Source organism: Lactuca virosa, chromosome 5 (assembly GCF_052849685.1).
Source record: "Lactuca virosa cultivar CGN04683 chromosome 5, Lactuca_virosa_CGN04683_v6, whole genome shotgun sequence".
NCBI lineage: Eukaryota > Viridiplantae > Streptophyta > Magnoliopsida > Asterales > Asteraceae > Lactuca > Lactuca virosa.
Genome location: NC_136430.1, coordinates 257,116,522 through 257,127,150, shown reverse-complemented (window position 1 = coordinate 257,127,150; position 10,629 = coordinate 257,116,522).

Genomic DNA, 10,629 nt, shown 5'->3' with positions numbered 1-10,629 from the left:
AGCGGATGAGGAGATGAATAAGGTAAGATATAATGGCATGCTGAGGGATGACACGAGGGAGTTTAGGAGTTTGTCAGTGTGCGAGACCCTGAATGATATGGTTGCTAGAGCCCGAGAGCGAGAGATCAATTTAGAGCACCTCGGGAAGAGGAAGTCATAGCAGATTAAGATTGTAGTGGGCCAGGTGAAGAGGCCCAAGACTTAGGATTCATGTTTGGGAGGCCATCAGTGTCGGGGCCGTTGTGCCAAGTATGGGAGGACCCATGAGGGAGGATGTCGGGAGACAAGCCGATGATGTTTCACTTGTGGTCAGATGGATCATTTTAGTAGGGATTGCCCCGTGGGTCGGTCCCTGTTTGCTTTCACTGTAACCAGGTAAGCCACAAGAAGGTCGACTGTCCGATGTAGAGCGGTGGAGCAGTGAGTGCATGAGATCTAATTACTTTGAGGATCACTATCGGTCGTGTGGAGAGGGTCGGAGCCCTAGCAACGAGGAGCCCAACATTGCAGTGTCAGTCAGGGAAGGCCAGAGTTTCATTAGATGTTGTTGTGGATTTGTTATCTCTTATATTCTTCCGTGCCTTATTAACGGTATTGATAATTGCATTGGAGTCTCGTGTCGTTATGTGTAAGCATCGTCTTTGGTTTTCTTCTCTTTTATTGTCGGGGTTATATCATCGCAAACTGTATATGCCATTTTTTGCATGCCAAGGGTTATTAGTGGGTCGTACCTTGTTGAGCGGGATTCAGTTCGTTCGGTTGTTATTATGGTTCTTTGATGGGGTCAATTCAGGGGTATCACTTGGAAGATCTATGGACGAATTAGCAAGATCAGTTCATCATGAAGTAATAATTCATACATGTTAGCATTTGCTCAATTAGGAACTGCAATCATTTATGGAAGGACCCTTGGGTCCAATCACTACCGTTGCTAGGGCAGGAACAGTAGCAAGAAGATGTAGGTGGTAGGCGCATGAGTTTGTTTGGACATTGGAAGTGCCAAAGGAATTTCATAATCTCAAAGGTTGAAGATGGTTAGAATGCAGAGATTCTTCAGAGAGTGGGTGGTTGGAGTGATGATTTGCATGTACTGGTCAAGGGTTATAGTTCTATGTCACGAGCAGAAAGGACTTATAGATTTGGAGCTGTATCATGGGGAGTGCTTAATATTATTGAACTTTGGAGATTTCAGGAAATTTTAATCTGGATATGAAATGTGTTTGATCGTTAAGATTGGCTAGTAATGGAATGCTGGTCTGTGGCTCAAGTTGTCGATGGTCGGACTATAAGGATGCAAGATGGGCTGGAAGCCCATCAAATTTTGTGGACTGCAGGAGCGCAGTCGAATCGAGTGGGAGAGAACCATTTGGATTATTGGGGACAACACTAAGTGCAAACCAGAAAGTTCCATATCCTAGTCGAGAGGCGGAAATCAATTCAAGTGACTATTTGGTTAGAGGTTACTCATGGATGAGGGTTGTGTTAGAGCCTCTCTGCCTGTTCTTGTATGATTAGGGCTTTGGGTTTAGAAGCATGACTCGTACACCTGTTTGGGGCATAGTCAGATGCGGGTGCGACTAATTATGATTATGGATGGTATGGTAGGTGAATGTACCGAGCGGGCACCGATGTCAGGCGAGTCTGATGAATGTACCAGGCGGGGCCTGATGAATGTATCGGGGTGGGGCCCAACGTATGTATGTATCTATGCATGATATGTTTAGTATGAGGATCATTTAATTGAGGGTGAGGTTAGGCCTATATTGCACTCGACTAGGTGAGACCCGTGGTCGAGACCCGTATGGTTATAGTGGTGTTGGTAGGACCCAATATAATAGGCTAAAGTATGGTTTTGGATCATTCTAAAGTAGGCTAACTTACTAGTCAATGGTGGCATCTGATGTGAGGCTGCTAATCTTGGCAGTCGATTAAGGAGTATATATCTCAATTCAGTGTGAGGTCACTATGGATGCAAGAGATCTTGGACAGATAGGAATTTCGATTTTTTGGTTATCAGGATGTGAGTTTTATTTAGATTGGTCTGGCACTTAGGGGTGATGTTTGCATTGGGAGTCATCCTTGATTTCAATTGGAGGATTCGAATGTTATTACTGGTTAGCTATGCTATCCTTAGTTGGACCGGAAGGGCTATTGGAGCCATTATGGAAAGCAAGCTAGGGAAACTCTTGTCAGATAGACCCTCCTCCAGAAGTTGCATGGTGCGGATGTGTGGGGCTATCAGCCTCAGCAACTGGTTGGAAATCTGGTATGTCGGTAAATTGGCAAGTAAGTATGAGACCAGGGAGGTCTCGGCTACATCATGAATGTAATTATGGGGCATCAAGATGAACCTGAGGTGGTGCTAGTGATTGGGGATCGTGTTGGGAGTTGTTATATATATAAAATAGCCTTTCGTCAACAAGTTTTGATTAACGAATTTGCCTATCAAAAGTACTAGTTGGATGGATCAGGACTAGAAGGGATGTATTCTCAGTTCAAATGGCAGTAGGAGGTCCTCACGATTGTGATTCAGATTGGTTCTACCAGTGTAGAGCTCAGGCATGTTAAGGGGCTTTAGAATTAAAGCAGTCACATTTGATTCAACAGTTGAAGGATCAACGATTTGTTCAGCATTAGGAAGTTTCTCTTTGGATCATTGGTTTCTTGAAGGGTGGTAAAGAGTGATTTCGAGGACGTAATCTAATTTAAGTGGGGGAGAGTTGTAACACCCTATTCTGAATCGTTTCTTAATCTAGGGCCGTGACCCGAAGATCGGATATCATAAGGCTTAGGGCCTTTGGGAAAGAAAGGTTTAGACCCATTGGGTGTGGGTAATGTATATTTGATGAACCGGGAGTTCGGTTTGTGTTTTGGAGCCAGAGGGTATATCAGTAAAGTGGTAGTTCAGGCTTTTATGAAAATTGGATTTTAGTTCAGGAAGTTTTAAGACAAGGAGGAGTTGATGGAAGACTCAAGCTTCTCGTTACCTTTCAGTGAATATAACGATCATCCAAATCAGAGGTATAACAATGAAATTATGGCCTTCAGAATATTGTGGTTTTTGGATGTTATCCGTTTACGCGAGGCGTACTCTATTAGTACACCAGGTGTATTATGTTGATGCGGATCACGCGCTTCTCCCACGTACGCCCCTCAGAGGAAAAACCTAATTTCTAGGGTTTACACCTTTTTAAACCTCATTATAGCCTCATTTGGACATATTTAACCAACCACCACCTCTCCTTGTCTGAGAAAACTAAGCCCTAGAGTGATTTGGTGAGTTTTGAGCTTGAAGAGTGTTTGTTAGTGGTTTATGAAGGTAAAGAAGAAGAGGAACACTTGAGGGGATTGCTTGAGCTTGTGGATCCAGGATCATCTCCACATCTGCAAGCTTTTTGAGGTAAAAAGCTTATATCTTTATGCTCTTATATGTTAGATCTAGTTCATGGAGAATTTTGTGCACTTTTTTGAGTCCTTTGTGTTAAAGGAAAGCTTTTGATCTACTCCCGAGGCAATGGATGCTAGATTTTAGCTCAAATCAGTCCATATGTTCATAAAAACGTCAACTTTATTGAGTATTTGAACCCATGCATATGTTAAGACCTTTGAGCCCCATTAAGCCATTCATGTATGTAAAGTTGCCAACTTTACGAGACAAGTCACCTTTAGGAATCAGATTTGTGAGTTTGGAGGTAAATCTTGACCAATTAAGTGCTTAATAGAGTAGGGTGGTAAATTGGGGAGTACATTGGGTGTACCCAGCTGGTACTCAACGCGTACTAGCCCCAAAATGAGTACGTTTAGCGAACGAGCTGAGTACGCCCCACGTACTCAGCAGACGGGCCTTGGGCTTGATGTTCTCAGTATTGGGCCAATGTTTGATCTTCCTGTCACAACTGGCAAATTTAGGGTTGAGATTATGATTCTTGTACAAACATTCCCTTTATGTAATCTTATTGCATCAAACTATTGAAAGTCAAAACAACAATGTTATATGACTACATATATGCTTACACTAAGAGTTAAGTCATAATAGCCTCTTATAAGCCCAAGTTTGATCCAATAGTTAATCAAAATCAAATTTTGGGTCTTTGCTAAGAGTTCTCGGCCCAAATACCATAGGCCGAAAACTCCCCTTTTGGGCCGCAAACCCTTTCTTTGGGCCTTATTGGACCGAAAACCCATTTTTTGGGCAAAATTTAGCCCAAACGCCCATGCACACTCCAAACCCGAAAACCCTTTAAGCATATAGGGTGTTTTTGGCCACCTTAAAACCGAAAACCCCTCTACTAAATTAATGAAATCGGTTATGGGCAAGTAAAACAAAAAAAAAAGGAAAAATAAAAGAAAATCAAAAATGGTGACACCTCACCACTTTACCTCATTTGGACCATAAAACAACCAAGAAAAGCATTAGAATAACCTTCATGTCTCCATGCAACACATTGGATTGACCATCATACAACAATGCACCTTTCACCCTCCCCCCCCTCTTATACTCGGCCGAGGGTGGAGTTTCCTCCACTCTTGCCACTTCTTCTTCACACAAACCTTTGTTCTCTCTCAAAAATTCATCCAAGTTCTTCAAGTTGGACAACAACAAGCCGAGTTTTAGGACATTTGGCGAGCAATATTCAACTTTTGTTACCAGTTTGTCTCTTTTAGTTGTTAAGTTCTTCACATTTACATCTCCATTTCCGTGTGAATAATCCTTAGAACACTTGTATTTTCGAGAACACCTCAAGTTTGTGCAAGGCTAGGCTCAACAACTTCTTTCTTCTCCTTCCTACAACTCACGAAATCTTCAAGGTGAGCTTCATACCCCCTTGTTTTTAATGTTTTTCATACTTTCAGGGGGGGGGGGGGTACGAGTCGAGTTCATTTAACCATTGAATATTTTCATGCACCAACATGTTTATGTAATGATTTGTGCTAATGATGTTGAATATCTCATAATAACAAATCATAAAATCATGATTTACAAGCTTCATATATGCTAGAATAAGTTTACCCATTGGATAATTGCATGCATCATAATTATGTGTTAAAAATGGGATAAATCCGTAGGTAAAAAGGTTTTTATCACATGTTCGTTAAATAAAATCGTGATGCATGTGTTGTTAACATTTTTGTTACATAAATTTTGTTGTCATGGTTGTTCACTCAATGATGGCGAAAACATGCATATGTATGTCCAAGCATGTTTAACTCATGGACACATGCATGTTCACCTTTTGAACTTTACATAAATGTGGAATAAAATAAATCTTAAAGTTATCAAATGTGGTTTTGTAAAAATCGAGACTTATTAGAGTCAAACCAAAATAAAGTATTTTGTGTTACAAAACTTTCAAACCGGTAAAAAAAGATGTTTAATAAACTATAAAGTTTATATTTTACTAACAATAACAATAATTTTATTAGTAAAATAGTCGGAAACTTGTGGTCACTATTTTTGGATGATTTAAAAATCCAAGAAGATATTATTATGTTTACTATTGACATATTTGTCATTTACTATTTATACAAAACTTTATAAATAGTTTCATAATAGAAAATTACAAACAAACTGTTGACAGAACCCATCGCGTGTCATAAACTGCATGTCGTGAAACTCACAAAACGCGTGTCATAAACATCATGTTATTGAAACTGTAAAACGCATGTCATAAAACTGCATGTCATGAAAACTATAAAATGTGTATCATAAAACTTCTGTCATGGACTATACGGTTAATGTCGTTTTCATTATTCAATAAAGAGAGTCGAAATTACGTAAAACCGTTAATGCTCTAGTGAGACACTATCTTCACCGTACCTGCCTAGCATACACTCTAAGTCCTGTAATTATAACCAGAGTCTCCTGGAGGGAGAGCGAGGTAGTTGTGTATAGATCTATACGGGGATTGACACCCCCACACCTGAGTTGTTCGCTACACCTAGACGGGGCCAGTCTAGGGTGACAAATGTCTTTACGATTCCGACGCCTGAAGAATGTCGCAATAGGCGTAACAGTCACATCAAGCATGGTTATAATGACTCACATAGGGATTAACAATACTATCTTGATTTAGGGGAAACTTACACTTCACCAGTTTTATTAAAATATAAAATTGCATACTACTTTTCTGTACACTATTGGTTTCATTTCTGGTCTTAGGGTTGAAGATTATAGTTTTCACACGATCAAGAAATATGGGATTTTCTGGGAAACATACATTTACATGATTTAAAGAAACATGCATACATACATTGTCTTTGGAAATAAACATAAAATTCCCTTTTATAGAAAATATTGGATTTTCTGGAAACATACCACACTTTTCAAACAAAATAGATACAAACCATTTTTCATACAAAAATGCTTATGAACTCACGAACATTCATTGTTGACGATTTTCAAAATGACTTGTATTCTCAGGTAACCAGTAAGCAGGTACTTAAGTCATCGGGAACAAGATTTTTGTTGCATTTTGGAATTGTTACTTTTCAGTTAATGGTGTGTAAACTCTGAACAAATACACTATGTAACAATGTAAGCTTGTATTTCTTAATGTATGTTGTGTGGGTTGCTATGTCCATTTATATTCAATCGTTATGATACTATACAATGACGTCATCCGCCCCCGGACGTTCCCGCCGTCCTGGTTCGACGGTGTGACAGTTTGGTATCAAAGCATTCTTTATAGTGAACTAGTATATCGAACCATACAGGATATACAACTATAAATATAATGGGACTAAATGTGACAACCCGAAATTTCTAGCTTGTGTAAACATTCAAATTTATCATAGTTAGTCTCGTTTTGCTATCAAATAGCACGGTTTAGAGTCTATCCGAGTGTTCAAAAGCTAGTGCGTCAAAGGAATCAGTGTTTGGACTTATCAGTTAAAGTTCTAAACCATCTAGCAAATCGTAAACCTCCTCAAAAGGAGTTTATGGTCAGGACATTAGAGCTTACGGTCATGGTGACCGTAAACTCCTCTCCATATATATAAAAGATGATCGTTTTAATCATTCTTTCCCTTTCAAGCCTAGAAATCGGAATTCTCTCCCAAGGATCATAAGACTTTTGCTTCCAATCTTCAAAAGTGTAAGTAATCTTTCCATTTTCAACTTGATATCCCTCCATATCTAGTGAATATACATGATTTCATCCATGAAATCTCTTCTTTTAGTTAGATCTTCAAGTGTTCTTCATTTCACCAAGAACACCAAGAACACACACTAGTGTTTTTGGACCTTAATCACCCTTACAAGCTTCTAATACGTAAGTACACTACCCTTAGCTTGTTATATACTTGAATCACTTGTTTAAACACTTCGAAAACATCCATTTTTCGTGAAACAAAGGGAGTTTACGGTCTAGTGTATCTCCTTAGACCGTAAACCCTTATTAAGGGTGCAAATGAGACATTTAACCCTCCAAAGGCTTAAGATGGAACCTAGGACCCTTCTACAAGCTTGAAAGCACTTGGAAATCATCGTATGCATAAACGGATGTGAGTTTACGGTCGTAAACTCACTAGACCGTAAGCCCCATGACCGTAAGGTTATAGGACTGTAAACACATGGGACCGTAAACCCATTTGAACCGTAAACCATTGGACCGCAAACTCTTGTCGTCATGTCATTTGGACCGTAAGCTCATTAGGGTGGCAATACCCCCTTAAGTGTGCAATCATATGTGATTGTTTCACTTCAATCTTAGAGTTTCCTAGTCTATTAGGGTGTTACCTTTCGTAATTAGTTGTTTATATGCTAATTACATACACATACATGTCATTATATGTCTATTAGGATCCATGTGTGCTCAAGACTTCATTTGACACTTAGCATCCGTTATCGATCTTTCATTCGTATCACTCACTGCAGGTGAGTTGATACCCCTTAATCTATCTTTTAAATGATTTAAATACTTTTATGGGGGGAATACAAGTAGAAAACATGTAGTTATATAATCAATCACATGTGATTTAAAACTGTGTTTCAAACAATGAATTTATATACTCCAAACTGTGTTTCAAATAATGAAATTCATATACTTCAAACTGTGTTTTAAACAATGAATTTCATATACTTCAAACTGTGTCTCAAACAATGGATTTCATATACTTTAAACCGTGTTATCAAAGAAATTGCTTTTAAATCGTTTTATAAATTGACATCAAGTCATCAATATTTATTATTAAACTCTTCAAATGTTTTACAAAACTTCTTTTTAAACTTATATATTGTCAAATGCATGCCTATATATGTATAGTTATGTAAGTAATGTTTAAAGGACTTAGGACCGATAACTCGCTTTATTTCTTTTTCCTTGTTTGGATGTGGCGTTAGGATATCGGTTATTTGTCCGAATGTCGTCTAAATATTAATTATATATTATGTATACATATGTAGACATAAAAGTTCTATTCAACCAGTTCAGTACCTTTGGATAGCAAAGGTATACATTCATCTATTCATATACATAAATTACTAGTAAACTATATGTAACATCCCAAAAACACAGTCTGAAAATTTCGTTTAATTTAAAAATAAAAACCATAGTCGATAAACCTCATATAAAAATCATAGGCAATGCATCTCAAAATATTATAACAACTGTCAAGTATATCAGAGTATAAACATCCCAGGCTGAACAATTGGTGTGTGCACTGCAATCTTCCCGAGCTCCTCTTTTGAAAACTGAGTACCTGAAACCAAAACTGAAAACTATAAGCACGAAGCTTAGTGAGTCTCCCCAAACTACCACATACCATACAATAACATATAAAACACATACTGGGCCTTGCCCACTGCATCGGACCGAAGTCCGGAAACTGCATCGGACCGAAGTCTGGAAACTAACCAGGGCCTTGCCCTCTGTATCAGATCGAAGTCCGGACACTGCATCGGACCGAAGTCCGGATCTAACTGGGACCTTGTCCCCTGCATCGGACTGAAGTCCGGAACTAACTGCATCGGACCCAAGTCCGGAACTGACTGGGACCTTGTCCCCTGCATCGGACTGAAGTTCGGAACTGACTGAAAATAACATAGAATAAACATATCAACTAGCATGAACACATATACTGCATACTGCATCGGACCAGGGTCTGGAACACATAACACAAAACATGCTTGAATCACAAAGACATCAAGCAATCTAACTACTGCATCGGACCGAGGTCCGGAACTACTGCTAACTAAACGGGCCGACATTGTGGCCGTAGACCCGTTACTACTGGAAGGAAACTCACCTGTTCTGCTGAACTCTGTTGATAGTCCTCTGGCTGCTAACCGACAACTCTCCGAAACGCTGCTGCTCTAGTCCCCTGAGTAACCAATACCAAGGACAATACTTAGACCAAACTGTCCTCCCGAGGTCAACTAAGTCAACTTTGGTCAAAGTCCTGGTCAAAGTCAACCTTCCCGATTGACTCTACTCGTCGAGTCAACCCGTCGACTTGTCGAGTTCTGGTACTTGAAACTCCCATAACACAACTCAACTTGCCGAGTCGCCCCGGGACTCGTCGGGTTGAACGATCTCTGAAATCCGACTCGACCAACCCACTGAGTCGCCAACCGACTCTCAGATCCGAGGCTTAACCAAAAGAAGGTTGAGGTCCTGCGACCAGACTCGTCGAGTCCAAGAACAGACTCGCCGAGTCCAAGGCAATCTTCAACAGACTCGCCGAGTTGTTCCTCCAACTCGTTGAGTTCCTGCCCATCTTCATACAACTCGCCGAGTCCACCCATGTGACTCGCCGAGTTACTACGCGACTCAAAGTCTGATCTCTAGCCCGACTCGCCGAGTCATCTCCCAGACTCGCCGAGTCCATACGTGCACTCCCATAATTTCGAGTCACAGAGCTACTCCTTTCTCCAAACAATAGATCTGGGTCTCTAAGGTCCATTAGCAACATAAAGTTACTACCTTTACGTGCTTCTTGCCCCATAATACCAAAAACCAAGCTAGAAAGGGACTTAACTCTTGGGGAAAGGCTTTTGCATAACAACTAGAAAGGATTTATGCATCAATGATCCATATAGAACTCAGATCTGGAGTTTCAACTCCAGATCTAACTCATGCTTCAAGATCTCATCAATATTTCTCCAACCAAACCCTAAAACTCCATGAAAGTTGAAATAGAAAGGAGAAGGCCAAGGACAACGATTCCTTACCTCCAAAATGACCTCCCTCTGAATTATAATCCGGATTTCTTCAAGTCTCCTTGATCCAAGCTTCTTGGTCTTCAAGATCACTTCAAAAATCACACCAACTTGCTTCCAAGACTCTTCACAAACGAAGTTAGGGCTTCTGGATCTCAAAAGGGTAGCAAAGAGGCTGAGGGTGGGTTATAATGTTCTTTATATAGGGCACAACCCCCGGGATTAGGGTTTTCTCCCTTCAGCACCAACTCGTCGAGTACAAGCCGCCGACTCGGCGGGTTGGCCACTTAAACCCGCGACAAATCCCGCTCCGACTCGGCGAGTAAGCATGCCTACTCGTCGAGTCCCTTCCTTAATTTACAATTGAAGCCCTTCAACAACACCTCTGGAATTTGGGGTGTTACAACTCTCCCCTACTTAAATTATGCTTCGTCCTTGAAGCCTACTGCAGTATACGCTTCCGGACTAAC